The sequence below is a fragment of the Ceratotherium simum genome, chromosome 19 (assembly GCF_057802395.1).
Source record: "Ceratotherium simum simum isolate JZ-2026a chromosome 19, ASM5780239v1, whole genome shotgun sequence".
Lineage (NCBI taxonomy): Eukaryota > Metazoa > Chordata > Mammalia > Perissodactyla > Rhinocerotidae > Ceratotherium > Ceratotherium simum.
The window spans coordinates 30,854,811-30,875,275 of NC_141918.1; the positions used below are offsets into that span (position 1 = coordinate 30,854,811).

The 20,465-nt window shown below is 37.4% G+C and overlaps 1 protein-coding gene and 1 pseudogene across 1 annotated transcript in view; both read left to right on the forward strand.

Moving 5' to 3' along the window:
• AFG1L (AFG1 like ATPase) overlaps positions 1 to 20,465 on the forward strand; it is a 185,056-nt gene that overhangs the window by 6,294 nt on the left and 158,297 nt on the right. The window lies entirely within an intron of this gene.
• LOC101391898 (large ribosomal subunit protein eL42-like) lies at positions 13,940 to 14,257 on the forward strand (annotated as a pseudogene).

The window sequence follows — 20,465 nt, forward strand, 5'->3', positions numbered from 1 at the left end:
TTAAGATTTGATTTTCTTCTATTCTGTACTTTGTTTATTCATTGCTGAATCAAACATAGGTCTTGAATGTCACTGGTAAGTCTGACTTTTTGGGTCATTGATGACCACTGCAATTTTCAAAAAAGCAGCTGAATATTTATCTTTTGGGTATGATTAGAACATAATAGAGCATAAATGGGCTGCCTATGACCTTAGCATGGGCTTCTGTCATTGTAGGAGAACATTTCTGGTCAGTGGCCATTGTTTACAGTTTGTTAAAGTCAACATCAATGTACAAATAACTCATCAATAATTGTGAGCACAGTATTTGAATGGATGTTTAATAAATATGCATTAAAAATCTAATTACAGTAATGAAGTTTACAGCTGAAATTTTAATCCAGCCCTTTAGAAATATTAAATGTGCTTTTCCTGATTGTGCATTTTTCTCACAACAGTTGGGTAAACATTTTAAACTGGAAATCTAAATTCCTTATATAGTTTTGATTTCATTTAACTAAGCGTGTGTTTTTTTTGGCAACAATCTTCTTTCTCTTGGTGAAGAAGTGAAGCTCCTTTTATTCCATACAAAGAATATGAAGAACTCGTATTCTTTGAAGAATTTTGATCAGTTCTGCCTTAGGCCTGGTGAACCTATGGGATACCAGATGAATAATAAAATGTGACCTGGGAAGACTAGATTGTGATTTTGGTTTCCTTTCGTAGTACTGGATCAATCATTTAATTTGGTATTTCCATTTTCTCATCTGTAGAATGGGATTAATTATCCTAACTCTACCTTCCTTGAATGTCATTAATGAGGCTCAAATAAGTTATTATATAATATGAGAAAGTCCTTTGAAAACTATGAGAAATGTTATATAAATGTGAGGCTATGCCAGGAGTAGTTGAAATATTAATACTGAAATGCTAGAGGCGGTGCATTCCAGTCAGTGAATAGAAATGGGATAAACTCAACTCTATATAGAATTACTAAAACCAATTTAATTTGAGGGAGGACTCACTTATATTAACAATGGCAAAAGGCTCAGTCTAATTTCAGTGCTTTGAATTCTAGAAAATGTAGTTTTGATTTTTCTGATTGTACAAAGGGCCTTCATAGATAACTGGGGATGGTTTTTGTTCTCCTGGATTTAACTACCTTTTCTCTGGATATCCTGAATACCTAGAGGTTCTTAGAAAATACGAATTTCATCATATTGCTTTCATCATCATGTTGCAAAGAGAGCTGTTGAAATTTGATTTATAGTATGCAGTTAAGTCACTAAGGTAAAATATCTTCACTTAGTAAGATACTGTTTATGGATACTGTTTTCAAAGGAACTCAAGTAGTTGTGAACTATTTACTGTGCAGCAAGATATAAAGATAACATTTCAGAGAATCATGGAATATTAGAGCTGAAGAGGACCTCTGGGTCATGTAGTCAAATGTCAGATGGGCATGTAGTTTCTATCTTAACTGTTGCTTTTTGAAGGCATCCTATTCATTTTTGGATAGCCCTAATTGTTAGAAAATTCTTTAAGTAGGCTGAAATTCAAGCATTTCCGTAACTTCTCCCCATTCATCTTGAATCTTTCCCCAGGCACAACATATATAACTCGAGTCCTCATTGCACTTATGACAGCTCTTTAAACATATCAAGACTGATAATGTTCATTTATTTACTCATTAATGTATCAAATTATTGGTTGCCTCCTTATCCCAATTCCAACAACTTTTAAAACATCCTTCTATTTCTCCTGTTCATCCATTCATTCATTTGTTCCCCAGATATTTCTTGGTGCCATCTATATGCAAGATATAGGATGCTGGGATGTTGTTACCCTCTTCTCAATGTCAGCTGTCCCTTGTCCTATCAGTCAAATCTCATGACATGGTTTCTAGATCCTTGAACTACTTCCTTTCTTGAGATTACAATCTACTTTATGAATGTCACTCTGAAAATGTAGCCCCCATATCTCAGTATATTCCTTCAGATATGTCAGGCTAGAGCAGTATTATAGATTATCTTTTCTGTTTCCTGTTGCATTAACTTTTGGTGGCCAGCTCATCTTCGTGTCTCACCTTAAGACTCCTAGGGCTGTTAAGACAGGTCTCTCCAGTTTGTATTTGATTAGTTATTTTTTTCTATTTAAAAAATAAATTATTATTTTTTAAATTTTATTTATTTTTTCCCCCAAAGCCCCAGTAGATAGTTGTATGTCACAGCTGCACATCCTTCTAGTTGCTGTATGTGGGACACGGCCTCAGCATGGCCGGAGAAGCAGTGCGTTGGTGTGCGCCCGGGATCCAAACCCGTGCCGCCAGCAGCAGAGCGCGCGCACTTAACCGCTAAGCCACGGGAGCCGGCCCGTATTTTTAATTATAAAAATACTACATGTGCATAGTAGAAAATACAGAATGGACAACTACTGTTAACTTTATTTTTTTATTTTTTTAAAGATTTTATTTATTTATTTTTCCCCCAAAGCCCCAGTAGATAGTTGTCTGTCATAGCTGCACATCCTTCTAGTTGCCGTATGTGGGACGCGGCCTCAGCATGGCCGGAGGAGCGGTGCATTGGTGCGCACCCGGGATCCGAACCCGGGCCGCCGGCAGCAGAGTGCGCGCACTTAACCGCTAAGCCACAGGGCCGGCCCTGTTAACTTTATTTTTATTTTTTAAGTATACTTATTGAAGTATAAGATTCATTTAGAAAAGTACACAAATGATAAGTGTAAAGGCCGATGTGTTTGCATAAACAGATCTGTATAATGCAACCTAAATCAAGGAGTGACACATTTGTAGTGCCCAGAGGCCTCCCATTGTGCACCTTCCAAGTCACCAGCTTTTTACTCGCAATGGTAATCAACATCTTGATTTATATTCCTATTGATTTATCCATTCATCTGTTGATGGACACCTAGGTTGTTTCCATGTCTTGGCTATTGTAAATAAAACTGCAGTGAACATGGGGGTGCAGATAGCTTTTCAAGATAGTGATTTCATTTCCTTTGGATAAATACCTAGAGATGGAATTGCTGGATTCTATTTCTTAATGAGTTGTAGGAGTTCTTTATATATTTTGGATATGAATTATCCTTTGTCAGATATATAGATCGAAAATATTTTCTCCCAGTCTGTGGCTTGCATTTTAATTTTTTTAGTGGAGTCTTTATTTATTTATTATTTTTTAAAAATAGTTTTATTTATTTATTTTTTTGAGGAAGATTGGCCCTGTGCTAACATCTGTTACCAATCTTCTTCTTTTTTCATTTTTTCTCTCCAAAGCCCCAGTAGATAGTTGTGTATCATAGTTGTAGCGTTGTAGCTCTTCTTTGTGGGACGCAGCCTCAGCATGGCTTGACAAGCAGTGCGTTGGTCCACGTCCGGGATCTGAACCTGTGAACCCCGGGCCGCCAGAGTGGAATGCGTGAATTTAACCACTACACCACCCGGCCAACCCAAGTGGAGTCTTTTAATGAACAGAAGTTCTTAATTTTAATGTAGTCCACATAGCAGCCTTTTTTTGTGTGTCCTATTTAAGAAATCTTTGTTTACCTTCAAGTCATGAAGGTATTTTTAAGTTATCTTTTAGAAGCTTTATTGTTTTACTTTTCACATTTAGATCGATGATCCATCTGGAATTAATTTTTGCGTATGATGTTAGGTTTGGGTCAAGATTCATTTTTTTCCACGTGGCTATCCAGTTGACCCAGGAACATTTTTTTTTTTTTTTTTGTGAGGAGATCAGCCCTGTGCTAACATCCGCCAATCCTCCTCTTTTTTTGCTGAGGAAGACGGCCCTGGGCTAACATCTGTGCCCACCTTCCTCCACTTTATATGGGACGCCGCCACAGCATGGCTTGCCAAGCAGTGCGTCGGTGCGCACCCGGGATCCGAACCAGCGAACCCCGGGCCACCGCACCGGAGTGCGCGCACTTAACCGCTTGCGCCACCAGGCCGGCCCCGACCCAGGAACATTTTTTGAATAGAGATCTTTTTTCCAGGCCACTGTAGTGCCACTTTTGACATAAATCAAGGCAACCATATATATGTGGGCTTGGGTTTTGTTCCATTGGTCTACTCTTGTGGCAATACTACACTGTGTTAATTCTTTAGCTTTATAAGTCTTAATATCTGGCTGTATAAGTCCTCCAGCTTCGCTCTTTTTCAAGAATTACTAGACTTGAGCTGTCTGGTACCATAGCCACTAGCCACAGGTGGACACTGAGTACTTGAAATGTGGCTAATGTGACAGGGGAACTAAATTTTTAATTTTATTTAATTTTAGTTAACTTAAATATAAATTTTAAAAAGATATTTGATTCAGCTATGGAAAACTTTTATTTTTAATAGATTTTATTTTTTAGAGCAGTTTTACGTTCATGGCAAAATCAAGCAGAAGGTACAGAGATTTCCCATATATCTCCTGCTCCCACACATCCATAGCCTGCCTCATTATCAGTATAGGTATTCTTTGAATGACTTGGGAATGTGAATCTACTTTCCCAACTGTAGATTTTGTAAAGTTTGAATATAGATTAAGTATTTCCAATAAAAATTTAGCATCCAAATTGAGGTATGTTCTCAGTGTAAAAATACATACTGAATTTTGAAGAGTTAGTATGAAAAAATAGACTGTAAAATATCTTATTAAAATTTTTAAGATTTTTATTACATGTTGATTACAGTTCTTGATGACAAGAACTGTGAAGCGTCTAAGATTTTACCCTGATTGCAGGATAACATGTTAACCTGCCATGGTTTCATGAGTGTTGGCAGAAGACATGAAATTCCTGGATTATAGACAAAGAATTTTATTACTCATGGCCCAGCAGGCAACGTGAGCTTCATGTTTGCCTCAGTTCTCCTTGCCTCTCAAACCCTGTGGGGATGATGCAGAGGTTGGTACAGGTGGATGCCTGCATATTTAGCAGGTTTGTGTCACAGCTGAGAAACCCTGAGCTTAGGAAACCCTATTTTTTATAAGGGGGCTGCAAGCAAACTCAGCTTTTGAGCTGGAGGAGGACATTATTATACTGGACAGCAACAGACATTATTGAGAAGATCTAGGACAAAAGCTATCTGTGCTTCTACTCACAGGTGTGCAGGAATGCAAAAGACCTATGAAAAATTGTCTTCCAACAGTTGAAATGATAGTTTGTATATGTTGGATTAAATAAGATATGTTACTGCAATTAATTTTACCTCTGTTAAAAAACTTAAAAAAAATGTAGCTATTAGAAAATTTTAAATTATATGTGTTGTTCAGATTATATTTCTTTTGTACAACACTGGTATGGGCTATTCTAGGTCCTTTGCATTTCCATATAAATTTCAGAATCATTTTAGGAATTTCCTCAAAAATATATGCTGGGATTTTTTTTTAAGTGGAGTAAAATTTGTCTAGAGTGAAATCCACAAATCTTAAATGTATTATTCAATGAGTTTTAGCAAATGTATTCACCATGTTAATTGCACTCAATGAAGATACAGAATAGGAGTTGACAAACTTTTTCTGTAAAGGGCTAGATAGTAAATATTTTATGCTTTATGGGCCTTAGGGTCTCTGTCACAACTTTTTCGTGCCCTTGTGGTGAAAAAGCATCCATAGATAATATATAAATGAATGAACATGGCTGGGTTCCAGTAAAACTTGGTTTACAAAAATAGTCAATGAGCTAGATTTGGCCCAAGGGCCATAGTTTGCTGACCTCTGATATAGATAGTAAAGTTCCCTCCTGCTCCTTTTAGTCATTCTTTATATCCTGTAGTTGATCACTGTTCTGATTTCTATAACCATAGATTAATTTTGCCACAGATTAATTTTTCTATCACAATAGATTAATTTTACCTGTTTTTGGAATTCATATAAGTAGAATTATATAATTCTACAACAGATACTCTGTTGTGTCTGATTTCTTCTACTTTACATGTAGATTTTTTTTTCCAGATTAACCTACTTGATTTCATATTTTAGCAGTTCATTTTTGTTGCTGGGTAGTATTCCATTGTATGAATATACTGGAATTTGTTTATCCGTTCTCCTGTTGATGGACATTTGAGTTCTTTCCAGCTGCTACCATCTCATATTACTTACTTTGTGGGATATGTGTTTTCATTTCTCTTGGATATATAGCTAGGAATGGCATTTCTGGTTCATATGGTAAGTGTATTTTAACTTTATAAGAAGCTACCAAACTGTTTTCTAAAGTGATTGTACCATTTTACACTTGCATCATCAATGTATGAGTGTTCTGGTTGCAATACATCCTTACCAACAATTGGGGTTGTCAGTGTTTTAAGTTTTAGCCATTCCAGAGTGTGAAATGATATCTTATTGTGGTTTAAATTTGCGTCTACCTAATGACCAAAGATGTTGAGCAATTTTTCATATGCTTATTGATCATTTGTGTATCTTCTTTTGTTGAGTATCTGATCAACTCTTTTACCTCTTTTTAAATTGTGTTGTGTGTCTTATTTGTAGATGTTCTTTATGTATACTGGATACAAGTTTTTTGTCATATATATGTTCTGGGAATAATTTTTTCTTACTGGAATTTTTTTAAAATTAATATTATTGAGAGATAATTCACATTCCATAAAATCCACCCTGTTAAAGTGTACAATTCAGTGGTGTTTAGTATATTCACAAAACTGTGCAGCCATCACCACTAATTCCATAACATTTTTATCAATCCAAAAAAGATATCCCATACTCATTAGCAGTCACTACCCATTTCCCTCCTTCTCATCCCCCCTCCTCAACTGCCCCCAGCCCTTGGCAACCACTCTTTTACTTTCCATCTCTATGGATTTGCGTATTCTTGACATTTCAAATAAATGGAATCATACAATATGTAGTCTTTTATGTTGGCTTGTTAGCATAATGTTGAGGTTTATCCAAGTTGTATGTATCAATACTTCATTCCTTATTATAGCTGAATGATATTCTATTGTATGGATGAATATACTATATTTTATTTATTCATTCATTCATCTGTTGATGGACATTTGGCTTGTTTCCACTTTTTTGCTAATGTGAATAGTGTTGCTATGAACATTTGTGTACAAGTATTTGTGTGAACATGTATTTTCATTTCTCTTGGCTATATACCTAGGAGTAGAATTGCTGGGTCATGTGGTAACTCGGTTTAACTTCTTGAGGAACTGTTACTGTTTTCCAAAGCATCTACATGATTTTATATTTCCACCAGGAATATATCAGGGTTCCAATTTCTCCACATCCTCTCCAACACTCATTATTGTCTTTTTGATCATCACTCTCCTAGTAGGTGTGAAGTGCTATCTCATTGTGGTTTTGATTTGCATTTCCCTAACGACATTGAACATCTTTTCATGTGCTTATTGACTTTTCATGTATTGACTAGAGAGATCTATTCAAATCCATTTAAAAAATTGGGTTATTTGTCTTTTTATTGAGTTGTAAGACATCTTTATATATTCTGAAGCCAAGTTCCTTATTGGATATGTGATTTGCAAATATTTTCTCCCATTTTGTGGGTTGTATTTTCACTTTCTTGATAATGTCTTTTGATATACAAATGTGTTAATTTTGCTGAAGTCCAGTTTATTTTTTCTTTGATTGCTTTTGCTTTTGATGTCATGTCTAAGAAATCATTGCCTATCCCAAGGTCATGAAGGTTTACAATTATGTTTTCTTTTAATCATTTTGTAGTTTTAGCTCTTACATTTAGGTTTTTGATCCATTCCTACTGGGATTTAATTGTGATTCATTAAGTCTGAGTTTCACAGGTGATTGTGATGTCTAGATAGGTTTGGGCTGAGGAAGTCCACAGCTGTTAAAAGAGTCGATCAGGGATCGGCAAACTTTTTCTGTAAAGGACTGGATAATAAATGTTTTTGGCCTTGCAGGCCATATGTCTCTGTCGCAACTACTCACCTCTGGTATTGTAGTGTGAAAACAGCCGTAGACAATACATAAACTAATGAGCACGGCCGATGTGGCCTACCGGCCAGAGTTTGCAGACCTCTGGACTAAATAAATATTCATGTATACTTTCTTTTTTGGGTTAGAATTTTTTTATGTATTTACGTTTTTTTTTTTTTTTAATTTGAGGAAGATTGGCCCAGAGCTAACATCTATTGTCAATCGTCCTCTTTTTTTTCATTTTTTCTCCCCAAAGCCCCAGTACATAGTTGTATATCCTAGTTGTAGGTCCTTCCAGTTCTTCTATGTGGGACGCCACCTCAGTATGGCTTGATGAGCAGTGAGTAGGTCCACGCTCAGGATCCCAACCAGCGAGCCCCGGGCTGCCGAAGCAGAATGCGTGGACCACTACACCTTTCCTCTTTTATTATATATTAAATTATTCCATAAACTTCTTTTTGGAATGTCCATTCAGAAATCTTTTGATTATAGTGTTTTATATTTATTTTCACATCTAATAGGCAAGATCTCCCTTATTACTTTACCTCTTCATGATTTTCTATGAATTTTGGATTAGGATTTTGTTGGAACTGTATTTAATCTCTAAATTAATTTGTGAAGAATTGGCAGTGTTATGGTGTTGAGCCTTTCTTTCCAGTAACATTGTGTGTCTTTTTTCCAAATTTTCATTTATGCCTTTGAGAAAGATTTTATTTCATATAGATCTTACAAGTTGATTGTTAATATCCTTCTTTATTCTAGACTTTTTATTGTAATTGTTAGTGGGATCCTTTTTTTTTTTTAATTGTATTTTCCAACTGCTTATTTTTAGTATGTTAGAAAGATAAAGCTGTGAAAATATTTTTCCAGTATCCTTCTTCTTTGCTTAAGAGGGGGCGTAATCAAGCCACTGCATTCTTTAAAAGTCATCAGCGGCTTCCTGTTGCCTTCAGGATGAAATTCACACTGCTTATCATTGCAAGGCCCTGTGTCACCTGGTTCCTTTCTACTTCTCCAGTAACCCAACTCTTGCCCGTCTCTGCCTTCCACTTTATATCAGTCATACTGAGCTTTTTTCATTTTCTTTAGTGTGCCACACTCTTGTGTTTGGGAGCCTTCTCTCAGGCTAATGCATCTCCTTCCCTCCTTTCCATCTTTCCCTGGCTAACTCCTGTTGGTCCTTTGCTCTAAGTTGAAACATCATTTCCTCTGAGTACCCTTCCTTAACTCCCTCAGCTAGGTTACTAGCTTTGGCTCTGTGATCTTCTAGCATCCTCCTCTTCCCTGTACCACACTTTATTAAAGTTGTTTATCTACTTGTTTGTATCTCTCCCAGTGCACTGTCAGTATTTTGAGTGCAGTTACAGTGTCTGTCTAGCTCATCACTGGTTGTATTCGAAGTTTTTAGCACAGAGCTTTGCACTTTATAGATGTTTTATAATTATGTGTGAAATTATTTGTTGCTTATCAAATTCTTCTATTTAATAGATTTTCAATTGATTCTTTTCAGTATAATTAAGTTTTTGAGCCTAAATGCACCTTAGTTAAATTTTATCCAATTTTTTTAGCATATCAGCATCATCTTGAATCATGATGTGATCCAGCATTGATTTGTCTCTCAACCTTGTGTCGTCTTATATTTGAGGGCTAGATCATTATGTCTTCACTTAGTGCCAAATATATTAATATTTGTTCTCAAAGCTCAAAAAGGTGTACATAAATCTAGTTTGTCAAAATTCTTAAAAGCCAACTGTGAAATATAAGGGCTTTTAGATTTATATGGAAAAGAATTTCTTTCCTCTAACACTTCAACTTTGGACTTTTAATAGAAAAAGCTGCTGGTGGGTTTTGGAAGTGTGTCGTTTATTAGCAGAGGCAGGTTGACCCCAGAGTGCAGGCGGGGCAGAGCTCTAGTGGCGCCTGAGGAGGGTGGAGACCCAGGAGGAGCGGGTTGTTGGTTGCTCCAGGAGGCTTGAGTACTTCAAATTAGAGGGCCTGAGAGAGGTCTGTGTTTTGATTTTCTGTTGCCTGGCTACGACAAATGGGAACACAGCCTTCACTTGTCTGTAATATTATGGTGGTTTTAATGAGCGCGACATCCTGGTGGTTTGGGGTCACTTAGCTTCAGATCCTGTCTCGGTCATTCACTTAAGTTTCCTAACTTTTTAAGGTATTTTAGTTTCCTCATTTGTAAAGAATAACAATATTTACTTCAAACTGTTTTGGAGAAGTAAGATAATATATAGAAAGTGCTGTCTGTTTGCTAGGTACATAGTAGGCACTTATTCATGTTAGTTTTCTTTTTCTTTACCTTTCAGAATTGTGTCACGTATGAATTTTCAAATGAATCCAAGTTTGGCAAAGAAAACCTTAAGTTGTTAAAATTGACATAAAGCATATAGCTTTTCTGGGTTACATAAATACCTCCTGTAGTCTGTGGATTTTTTTATAACTTCCTTAATTATTCTACTGAAGTAAACACACGTAATGCCTTGAAATAGATTCATCACAGATTACATTGAATATTTCTGGACATACAACTGTCTAGGAAGGAATAATGCAAAAAGTTTTCTTTACCTTGGAAACTCTTTAAATTTGTATGGTCATGTGTCATTTTGCATATCTTCAATTCTTTCCTTTAATCATAGGATATTTTCAAGCTGAGAAATCCTTACAGAATGTTTTTGAGCTGAACCCCACTTTACTGACAAGTTGTATGTAAAATTTCTGCATGTTAAACCACATTGTTACTGATTTTGAGTATGAAGCTGGAGATGGATTCTCAAAAAATATTTAACCTCAAGTATTAAAACAAAAAGCCTTAAGGATGAAGCACACCTTTAAAATAACATTTCTGAAAGGGAAAATGCTTACTTTCTGTTGAAACAGTTTGGTCCACCATTTTGCTTAGGTCTCTAAAGAACATCTATAAGGTATTAACTATCTATCTTTGTGTAGAATTAGAAATCCATTCCAATTTAAAGCACCAAAGAGCACAAAGGCCACATGTCCCCTTTGCTATTATCACTTCAGCTCTATGAAAACAGTGTCAATACAGTTAAGCTTCTTGACATATGTGTTAGGGTTCCCCAGAGAGACAGAACCAATAGGATGTATATACATTTAGAAAGAGATTTATTATTAGGAATTGGCTCACATAATTAGGGAGGCTGACAAGTCCCAAGATCTGCAGTCAGCAAGCTGGAGACCCAGAGACCCGGGAGAATCAGTGATGTAGTTCTGGTCTGAGTCTGAAGGCCTGAGAACCAGGAGAGCCAATAGTGTAGTTTTAGTCCAAAGACTAGCAGGCTCAAGACCCAGGAAGAGCTGATGTTTCAGTTGGAGTCCAAAAGCAGGAGAAAACCAATGTCCCAGTTTAAAGGCAGTCAGGCAGCAGGAGTTCCCTCTTACTCATGGGAGGGTCAGCTTTTGGTCTTTTCAGGCCTTCAACTGATTGGGTGAGGCCCACCTACATTAGGGAGAGCAATCTGCTTCGCTCAGTCTACTGATTCAAATGTTAATCTCATCCAGAAATACCCTCACAGACACAACTAGAATAACATTTGACCAAATGTATGGGCACTCCATGGCCAAGTCAAGTTGACACATAAAATTAACCATCCCAACATACGTCAAGATTGATTGTCTTCTGTGTGTCGACAGCATTTCCCTTCATGTTCTTAAAATACTTGCAGCAGTCCAGGTATCCTGATTTCACAGGTAAAAGTATAAAGGCAGGAAGGAATGGGTTCCTGTCCTGGTCTTCTTTTGAAGAGCACTGGGGAAAACTTGGGCAGAAGCTGACTTCTCCTTGGGCATATTGGCTAGGATGGTGATCACATGCCCAATCTGCCTTGGAGAATGGCATTACCATGATTGAGAGTCGAAATGGTGGAGTTAGGAGATGAATCCAGAGACTATGACTCCAGAGCCCATGCTCCTTCCACTGTAACATCTGGCTCCCTGCTGTATCTGGGGGTACAAATGCTGGCCTAGCCACTACCTGGCTATAGGAACATGGACAGCTTACTTACTTAGCCCCACTATGCCAAGGTTTCTTCATCTTTAAAGTAAAGATAATATTGGTACCTACCTCATAGGGTGGTTGTGAAGATTAAATGAGTTAATGTGTATAAAGTACTTAGAAAAGCACCCGGCACTTAGTAAGTACTCAGTAAAGGTTAGTAATTGTTGCTGCTGTTGTTATTATCTACACGATCTTGGCCAGTTTACTTATACTGCAGTGCTAACTCTCTAGTCCAAATCCAGACATCTCTGAACTGGACTATTGTTATAGTTGCCTAACTAGTCTCTCTGCTTCCACTTTGCATTTTCTACAAAACAGAATAGTCTATCAGAAAATAAATCAAATCGTGTCACACCCCTGATCAAAGCCTTCTACTTGTTCTTAATCCTACTTATAAAATCCACACTATTTACCATGTCTTAGAGGACCCTACATGATCTGGTCCTTGCTCTCCTTTCCAGCTTCATCTTATAACACATTCCACCTTGTTCATTTAGATCAGCCGCATAAACTTTCTTTCTCTTTCTCGAAAATGTGAAGGTTATTTCCATTTTCACTTTAGGGTTTTTCTCCAGCTCTTCCCTCTGCCGGGGATGATGTTCTCCCAGATCTTCTTCAGGACTGGCTCTTTTTGGCATTCAGATGTCAACTTAAATCCACAGGGAGGCTTTTCCTCATAATTTATAGGAGCCCCCAGTCATTCGAATCTACCAGAGTGCTTCTCAAACTTCAGTGTGCATATGAAACACCTAGATATTTTGTTAAAAACGCAAATTTTGATTCAGACCCCTGGGCTGGGGCCTGAGATTCTGTATTTCTGTTTCCCAGCTCCCTGGGGATGCCCATGCTGTTAGTCAGAGGCCCTAAGATATCACTCTTTTTTATTTTCATCTATGTACTGATCACTACCTGATCCTTTCTGCTTCTTTATTTAATTTTTTGTCTATCTTCCCTTTTGACTTCACTTTTGACTGGGGTGAAGGCTCCACAAGGAAAGGAATTTGTTTTTAGTGTTTTTTCACCAGTGTCAAGAGTAGTACCTGAGATATAGTTGGTTCTCAACAAACATGAGTAAATGAATGAACAGATTTATCCGTGGCTTTTTTTAGTTATTTGTATAACAGGATGATTGTGAGGAGTAGTAAAAATAATCATGTTATTTAACCTAGTCTCTGGCACACAGGTGCTCGGTAAATGTGAGCTGCTATTAATAGATTTTCCTCCTAAAACTCTAAGTTTTGACTATTATTTTTAAAACAGTGGTTCTTAACCAGTTTTTGTTCACAAACTTGTTTGAAAATCTGAAGGAGGCTGTAGTATGTTTAGAGATCTTGCCTCAGAGAAAATACACACACACACACATACACACACACATAATTTTAATTTCAAAAGTCTGCCAGGTCCCCACCTCCCACCCCCCCTCAGCCCATCATAGCCCCTAAGTCAAGACCTTGTTCAAAAAAACTCATGTGGGGCCGGCCCCATGGCTTAGCGGTTAAGTGCGCGTGCTGCGATGCTGGTGGCCCGGGTTCGGATCCCGGGTGCGCATCGAGGTACCACTTCTCCGTCCATCCTGAGGCCGAGTCCCACATACAGCAACTAGAAGGATGTGCAGCTATGACATACAACTATCTACTGGGGCTTTGGGGGGAAAAAAATAAAATCAATAAAATCTTTAAAAAAAAAAAAAAACAACTCGTGTATATACTATTCTTGTTAGGGCTATTAGTGACAATTTGTTTTTTTTCTAATTTCTTTTATAATTGTGCTGTTGAGTTGCCTCTTCTTTCTGCATTGTAGGCTACCATGTGCCATTAAGAAGAGCATAATTGTGGTTTATTATATTATTTATTAATGTAGTGAGATTAGTTAAGTGGAGCCTATTAGCATAGACTGCAAGACTGCAGAACTTCAGAAGAATTTTTTTGTTCTAGACTTCTGTCTTAAGATGAAAACTTAAAAATTGGGGGAAGTTGCTTTCTTTCTTTCCCTGCCAATAGCGCCCCTGCAAACAAATATGGTGAACGTTCCTAAAACCTGCCAGACTTCCTGTAAGAAGTGTGGCAGGCACTAAACTCAAAAAGTGACACAGGACAAGAAGGGCAGAGACTCTCTGTATGCTCAGGGAAAGCAGCCTTATGACAGGAAGTAGAGAGGCTACAGTGGGCAGACTAAGCTGATTTTCCAGAAAAAGGCTAAAAGTACAAAGAATGTGCTGAGGCTTGAATGCATTGAGCTCAATTGCAGATCTAGAGAATGCTGGCCATTAAGACATGCAAGCATTTTTGAACTGGGAGGAGATAAGAAGAGAAAGGGTCAAGTGATCCAGTTCTAAGCTTTATCTTTTGTTTTATGATTAAGACAATAAAATCTTGAGGTTATGTTCATTTCAAAAAAAAAAAAATATGGGGAGTAATCAAAGCAATCACAAATACATTCAAAGCCTAGGAAAACTCGTTTTTTTCCTGGGAGAAAAAATAAGAGTAATTGTTAAAATACTATCTAGGAAGTTATAATAGATTATTCTGATGCTGGGACATCATGATATTGACTAAATCTTATAGCAAGTGGGCTGCAAACTTGGTTTACAAAACTTAGTTTAGGAGAAAGTAGTGAAATAAAGTACAAAATTGGGGTATTAGAACAGCACAGACTTTTTGGGCCTCTAAAATCTTCTATTTATGTTTGTAGATTAGTGTGTGGATCTTGAGAATGGCATTTTCCCACTGTCCATTTGGAGTACAATAAGACAAATTAATACAAATCAAAATAATATGGCAGCAGCATCACATAATTTGTGTACACTGATGTAGTAACAGATTTAATTTAGTGCAGCTTTTGAGAAGTCTTTTGTGTTTCAATTTATACAGCTGCTATCCAGGCCTAAGCTGGCCAATCTCTCAGCCTTGAGTGTCTTGCCTGACTGATTCTCTTTCTCTCTCTTTTTTTCAAGACTTTATTTATTTATTTTTTTAGAGCAGTTTTAGGTTCACAGCAAAATTGAGAGGAAGGTACAGACATTTCCCATATATCCCCTACCCCTACACGTGCATAGACTCCCCCATTATCAACATCCCCTGTAAGAGTGGTGCATTTGTTACAATTGATGAACCTACATTGACACATCATAATTACCCCAAATCCGTAGTTTACATTGGGGTTCACTCTTGGTGTAGTGCATTCTATGGGTATGGACAAATGTATAATGACATGTATCCCTCATTATAGTATCATACAGAATATTATCACCACCCTAAAAATCCTCTGTGCTCTGTCTATTTAACCTTCCTCCTTACCTCCCCCCACTTTGCCTACTACTTATCTTTGTACTATCTCCTTAGTTTTGCCTTTTCCAGAATATCATATGGTTAGAATATATGACCTTATAGTATGTAGCTTTTTCAAATGGACTGTTTCACTTAGTTATATGTGTTTACGTTTTCTCCATGTGTTTTCATGGCTTGGTAGCTCATTTCTTTTAACATCGAATGGTATTCCATTGTATGGATGTACCAATTTATTTAAACCTACTCGCTTACTGAAGGACATCTTGGTTGCTTCCAAGTTTTGGCAGTTATGAACAAAGCTGCTATAAACATCCGTGTGCAGGTTTTTGTGTAGACATAAGTTTTCAGCTCCTTTGAAATACCAAGGACCATGATTGCTGGGTCATACGGTAAGACTATGTTTAGTTTTGTAAGAAGCCGCCAAACTGTCTTCTAAAGTGGCTCTACCATTTTGCATTCTCACCAGGAATGAATGAGAGTTCCTGTTGCTCCACATCCTGGCTAGCATTTGTCAGTGTTCTGGATTTTGGCCATTCTAATAGGTGTGTAGTGGTATCTCATTGTTGTTTTAATTTGCATTTCCCTGATCACATATGATGTGGAGATCTTTTCATATGCTTCTTTGCCATCTCTATATCTTCTTTGGTGAGGTGTCTGCTAAAGTCTTTGGCCTAGTTTTTAATTGGATTTTTTGTTTTCTTGTTGTGAGTTTTAAGAGTTCTTTGTGTATTTTGGATGACAGTCCTTTATCAGGTGAGTCTTTTGCAAATATTTTCTCCCAGTCTGTGGCTTGTCTTCTTCTTTTTTTTTTTTTTTGTGAGGAAGATCAGCCCTGAGCTAACATCCATGCCAATCCTCCTCTTTTTGCTGAGGAAGACTGGCCCTGAGCTAACATCTATTGTGGCTTGTCTTCTAATGAGACCATGGCATTGTCTTTTGCAGAACAGAAGTTTTTAATTTTAATGAAGTCCAGCTTATCAATTTTTTTCATGGTTTTGTGCCTTTGATATTGTATCTAAAAGGTCATCACTATATCCAAGGTCATCTACCCAAGGTTTCTCCTATGTTTCCTGTTTCTCCTATGTTATCTTCTAGGAGTTTTATAGTTTTGTGTTTTACATTTAGGTGTGTGATTCATTTTGAGTTAATTTTTGTGAGGGGTGTGAAGTCTGTGTCCAGATTCATTTTTTTGCATGTGGATGTCCAGTTGTTCCAGCACCATTTGTTGAAAAGACTGTGTTTGCTCCACTGTATTTGCCTTTGCTCCTTTATCAAAGATCAGTTGGCTGTATTTATATGGGTCTATTTCTGGGCTCTCTATTCTGTTCCTTTGATCTAATTGTCTGTTCTTTTGACAATACCACACTGTCTTGATTATTGTAGCTTTATAGTAGGTCTTGAAGTTGGGTAGTTTCAGTTGTCCAATTTTTGTCTTCTCCTTTAATGTTATGTTGGATATTCTGGGTATTTTGCCTCTCCATTTAAACTTTAGAATTATTTTGTCAGTGTCCACAAAATAACTTTTTAGGATTTTGATTGAGATTGCACTGAATCTACAGATCAAGTTGGGAAGAACTGACATCTTGACAATATTAAGTCTTCCTATTTATGAACATGGAATATCTCTCCATTTTTAAGTTCTTCTTTGATTTTGTTCCTCAAAGTTTTGTAGTTTTCTTATATAGATCTTTTACATATTTTGTTAGATTTATACCTAAGTATTTCATTTTTTTGAGGTTCTAATGTAAATGATATTGTGTTTTTAATTTCAAATTCCACTTGTTCATTGCAGGTCTATATGAAAGCGATTGACTTTTGTATATTGACCTTGTATCCTGCAACCTTGCTCTAATCACTTATTAGTTCCAGGAGTTATTTTCTTGATTCTTTGGTATTTTCTACATTGACAATCATGTCATCTGTGAACAAGGAGTTTTATTTCTTCCTTCCTGATCTGTATACCTTTTATTCCCTTTTCTTGTCTTGTTACATTAGCTAGGACTTCTAGTATGATGTTGACAAGGAGTGATGAGAGGGACATCCTTGCCTTGTTCCTGATCTTACTGGAAAGCTTCTACTCTCTCACCATTAAGTATGTTCTTGGCTGTAGGTTTTTTGTAGATATTCTTTATCCAGTTGAGGAAGTTACCCCTATTCCTAGTTTACTGAGGGTTTTTATCATGAACAGGTTTTGGATTTTTTTGAATGCTTTTTATCAATAGAATGCATCTATTGATATGATCATGTCAATGATCAGACAATGTCTTTGTCTGATTTTGGTATTAGGGTAATGCTGGCCTCATAGAATGAGTTAGGAAGTGCTCCTTCTGCTTCTCTCTATAATTTTATATTTGTAATTATACAGTATATTTTATAGTTTTAATTTTAATATATAATTTATAGTAAATATATATATAGTAAAAATACCAGAGTACATTATACATAGAAAGATCTTTTTTTCTTGTTTTTTAATACTTTTACTAAATCTCTTATTATATCATGAAACTTGTTTTTTGGTTATATATATATATGTGTATGTATATTGGGTCATGATATAAAAAGAGGGTCCAAAAATTTGAAAGCCACTGATTAAAGGACAAGTGAATGCATTAATAGTCCTTGATGGAATAAGAAATAGCTCTTAAGCTGTAACCTAGAGAAAGAGAAAAGGATGGAGGTAATACAGGTGAGTTGGAATTCTGGTGGTAGGGAACTGAGGAACCTTGAAGGGTAGATGAGATTCTGTGGAGGAGTTAGACTGGCAGAGAGTTGGAGGAGGAGGATGTCCAGTCAGGGAATCTGTATGAACAAGGCAAGACTATGAAATGAAAGAATGGAAAATGTTTGAGACACGGTGTAAGTAATCCAATTTGACAAGAAGGCAACCCACATTGTAGAATCTACCTTTGCATTTTCCATTCTACCAAGCTTCCTAACATTTCTACTTTTGCCTATCCTAATTTGGGCTTTTGTTATTTCTCATTTAGGATAGTTTTATAACCAGTTTCTCTGTACCCAGATTCATTTTACTTGCTACTGCCAGTTAATCTTGATACAGTACTGCTGCAATTTTTGTCCCTCCACCACTACTTAAAAAAAAAAAAACAACTTAGATATTCCCTATTACCCATTACATATGGTAGGTATGCAATCATTTCTTGTATCAATGGATGCCTTTTGGAGAGTAGAGGGAAAGTAGTATTGAAATGCAGCCTGGGGCCCTATTATGGATTCCTTGAATCCCAGAATGAGAATACTGTCTGTGTTGGGGATCCCCAAGACTACCCCCAGTTTTGGTAATTTGCTAGGAGGACTCACAGGACTCAGCATATAGTTGTACTCACACCTATGATTTATTACAGTGAAGGGATACAAAGTACAATCAGCAAGGGGAAAAGGCATGTGAGGCGAAGTCCGGAGGAAATTAGGTACAAGCCTCCAAGAGTCTTCTCCCAGTGGAGTCACATGGAACATGCTTAATTCTTCCAGCAATGAACCGTAACAACAGGTGTGAAATATTATCTACCAGGGAAGCTCATTAGAGACTCAGTGCCTAGGGTTGGGGGGTGGTCACGTAGGCGCTCTACATAGCGCGTGCCGAAATTCTGGACTTGTAGAAGGAAACTAGGTGTTCAGCATAAACCACATTGCTTGTACATGGTACAAACATTTGGGCACAATGAGTCACTCTTAGCATTTCTGGGAATGGTGGGAACCCTCTTGGAATCCAGGTTCCCAGCCAAGGGCACACGTTGGCAAGCAGGCCTTCCTAAGGACAGTAATCTCAGGCCTGCCGTGTTAACTCTTTTCTGCACACTATTCATACTTAATGTGATCTTTTAAGGTGGGGAAGTGGCCTTAGGGGCTGCTTTGGAAATGGGAGTGTTGCCACACAAAATTGGGGTTCTCTTGCCTGATGTGCAAGAGATACAGATCAGCTGTATTCTGTGAGATCGATCTGCAGGGAGAGGGGGGCGTGTGCCCTCAGATCTGTCTCCCTGTTTCTGGGTTTGGGGCGAAATTTAAGAGGTTAGGAAGTACAGACTGGCACGTGGAAATGCTGGCGGGACAGGTTTTGATTAGTGCTTCAAGCACTTATGACAGGGTTCTAAACATTTATGATGAGGTTCTAAACTTTAATGATGAGGTGGGAAAGGAATTTTAACACCAGGTCTTCCTGAATGAAGGATTCCTCGCTTCTGATAGGAGTCCAACTTTTTATTTTTTACTTTTTATTTTATTGAGGTCATATTGGTTTATAACATTGTGTAATTTCAGGTGTACATTCTTATATATCAGTTTCTGTATAGACTGCATCGTGCTGCACACCAATAGCATAGTTTTTATCTGTCACCATACATATGTGCCCCTTTACCCCTTACGCCCACCCCCCGACTCCCTTCCCTCTGGTAACCACTAATCTGTTCTTATCCATGTGTTTGCTTATCTTCCACATCTGAGTGAAGTCTTTTGGTGTTTGTCCTTCTCTGTCTGGCTTATTTCGCTTAACATAATACCCTCAAGGTCCATCCATGTTGTTGCAAATGGGACGATTTTGTCTTTTTTTATGGCTGAGTAGTATTCCATTGTAATATATACCACATCTTCTTTATCCATTCATCAGTCGATGGGCACTTGGGTTGCTTCCAAGTCTTGGCTATTGTGAATAATGCTGCAGTGAACATAGGTGTGCATAGATCTTGTTGTATTGTTGATTTCAAGTTCTTCGGATAAATACCCAGTAGTGGAATAGGTGGATTGTATGGTATTTCTATTTTTAATTTTTCGAGAAATCTCTATACTGTTTTCCATAGTGGCTGCATCAGTTTGCATTCCTGCCAGTAGTGTATGAGGGTTCCCTTTTCTCCACATCCTCTCCAAAACTTATTTCTCATCTTGTTAATTATAGCCATTCTAACAGGTGTAAGGTGATATCTCATTGTAGTTTTGATTTACATTTACCTAATAATTAGTGATGAACATCTTTTTCATGTGCCTGTTGACCATCTGTGTATCTTCTTTGGAAAAATATCTGTTCATATTCTCTGCCCATTTTTTTTTTTTTAATTTGCCCCCAAAGCCCCAGTAGATAGTTGTATGTCATAGTTGAACATCCTTCTAGTTGCTGTATGTGGGACGCGGCCTCAGCGTGGCGGGAGAAGCGGTGCATTGGTGTGCGCCTGGGATCTGAACCCGGGCCACCAGCAGCGGAGAGCACACACTTAACCGCTAAGCCACGGGGCCGGCCCTCTGCCC